Here is a 2,748-nt window from a genome sequence, read left to right on the forward strand (position 1 = left end):
CATCGTGGAGACTAGCTGTCTTCTCCCGGTGGATCCTACACGAGCATAAATTACGGGACTGTCGATCCGCGTGCAGTGATTTACCGGCGACGTATGAAAGCGGCCGCCAAGGTGAAAGAAGCACGCGTGCATAATGACAGTGAAAGGGAAGGTGGCTTCGCTATCGGTCGTCGCGCGAGCGAAACCAGCGTACAGGACAGAGACAGACTGCGGAAAATGCTGATTCCGATAGAGGCGGGAGAGGTCGCGTTTTTCCGGGGCGCGGAAATTGCCACTGGTGGCCCGTCCATCTGGCGTAATTGCCAACCGAAATCCCGTGGCGTACTTACTATTCGCTTTCGATGTATAATAACTGAATCAGCGGCGCGGCGGATCCCGCCCGGATCCTCCTGGTCGATGCCTTGGGAATGAAAGTGAACATTTCCACGTTCTGACGTAGCGCCACGTGGGAACGAGAGACGCGGACGCATAATGGGAACCTGCGACGGTGAAGACTGTCGCATTTTTACTTCCTGCCGGACTGAAAGCCGACGGCTCTGTAATTAACAACGCCGGAATCGTTTAATCCTTCGGGAGGTAGCCTGATGGAAACGTTAAACACGAAGACTTCCTTGGGAATTTATTCCTAGCTGACAGAGTGGATCAATATTTTTAAAATTTTCAGGCAATTTTACCACGGTACTTAAGTAACTACCAGAATTTTTTTCGGCAAAAGTAGTTACACACAAGGGAGATATAATAACTTACATGCCGCCTGTATACTCAATTTTTAACATCACCTCCCGAAGCCAAATTTTCGAAACTCATGAATATTAACAACGGTAACATATGTGCATAAAATTAGGTCGAGGTGCAAACCATGTCGCAACCCAAGGCCACACAGTGTTTGCTTTAGAAATTGAGACGGGACTTTTTTTCGCTAAACTATCATCGCGAAAGCAGGCGAGGTCCATCCTCGAAATGTGGGCGGAAAATGCTGGCGCGATGACATAACCGAGCCGTGGTTGCCGAGATAGTATTTCGTCCTTATTACGCGAACGCGCTGAGAGAAAGTGGCCATTCTACCCGATTTTAGACAATTCAATTATTCATACTGCATAATTCCAGCTTTACGATGATGGTTCGTGTTTCGCGGCTATGATTCGATTCCTCCGGGCCCGGCAATTCCGCGGCGAAAGAAAAACGGGCTGCGGTCGTAAAACCGGAGCCACGAAACAAAGTTCCACAGTTCGAACGACTTCGAAAGAATTTCCTGATCGCGTTCGAGAAGAAAAAACGCGACCATTGGGAAAATCAGTTGCGAAAACGCCGCCATGTTGATTGGCGTTTCTTTGTTCTGTTTGCGAAAGAAACTGGAAAAACGTTCTTTGAAAGTTGGTCCGTTCGCAACAGAATGTTGCAAGAAAAATTACTGGCTGCACTAAACATAAGAATACTATAATTCAAGACAATATTGACGTTACTAGACTGGTTTTGTCGTGAGCTAATTGCTAAAAAGCTGAGCGAGGTATGAACAAATTTGCTCAAAACACTCATTCTTATTTGCAGAATGTCCTGCGTTGCGTTAAATTTTTGGAATCGTCGGAATTTCTAGGTTCTAGAGTCCGAATTGCTTCGAGTACCACTCTTTTTATAGTCACATTATTGTCACCAACCCCTTCTGGTGAGATTAGAATACGGTGGGCGTGGCCTAGAAGCGGTAGGCGGAGCTTGACAGCGGTCAGAGTGGGGGAATCGCAAATTAACCCACTGGATAATCACTACCAGAGTCAGATTAGATAGTCGCATTGTGACTAACGCTATCTAGCGGGATTAGAATGTGTTGAGCGGGTCTTAGCAACGATGGGTAGTGCTTAGAAGCTGTGGGCGGTGCTTAGCAGGGTCGGAGGTGGGGGAGCGACGAGCCAGACACAGCAGAATCGCTGGCACAACTTCCTCTAAGCGCACCGTAGGTCCCAGGAACTATAACTAGAAATTGGATCACTAGAAAGTCAATTTTAGCCCACAGAATTGTAAGAAAAAATCAGCAAATGCAAATTATCACAAATTCTGACGAGTCATACAAGTTCCAGTTTTGTAGAATATTTTCTGTGAAAACCAAAAACCAGAGGAAACTTGATTGCTATCTGGAAAATTTCTTATAGCAAAAGTGGAAACGGGTAAAGAACATGGGTGGTCTCACAGATTCCAGTGACCTCGAGATATGTCTTCAAGGTCATCATTCTACACAACCGTCTCCCGTACCGGTTATTTCCAAGTTTTTTTTACATTCTACTGCTAAATCTTCGCTTTATCAATTTAATATAAATTCCTTTAATGAATAGACTCACAAATATTTCTTCGGAATGACGAGAATTGAGAGAATCCTCAGCGATCGTTAATATTTCGGAGTTAATCGCCTCGGCAAACGAGCCTCCCAATGAAGAAAGTCGCCAGCAATTATAGAAAGGCTGTCGCAAGCAGTGTCCGAAGTGCAATTTGCTGTTGGTATCGGTTATGAGACAGTCACTAATGGATGACAGGCGAATGTTAGGACGCCGGGCCGGGAGAACACCCCGGTCACATTCCATCCGAGTGAAAACACACCGCTTACGAAATCGGCCCCCGTAAGGGTCAAAGAAAAGCCGACCTGGCCAGAACCGTTCGCATTGTGCCAGGACAGGTAGCAAAGAGAGTCCAGTCCGGCGAGGGGGTGGGGGAGAGCACCAACACACCTGGTGGTGGGCGAAACATTTCGGACCAAGCGGA

The 2,748-nt window shown here is 46.7% G+C and overlaps 1 protein-coding gene across 1 annotated transcript in view; it reads left to right on the plus strand.

The window, feature by feature from the left end:
• Positions 1-2,748, plus strand: part of LOC143359218 (uncharacterized) — a 79,025-nt gene that overhangs the window by 35,118 nt on the left and 41,159 nt on the right. The window lies entirely within an intron of this gene.

Source organism: Halictus rubicundus, chromosome 11, assembly GCF_050948215.1.
Source record: "Halictus rubicundus isolate RS-2024b chromosome 11, iyHalRubi1_principal, whole genome shotgun sequence".
NCBI classification, from domain to species: Eukaryota; Metazoa; Arthropoda; class Insecta; order Hymenoptera; family Halictidae; genus Halictus; species Halictus rubicundus.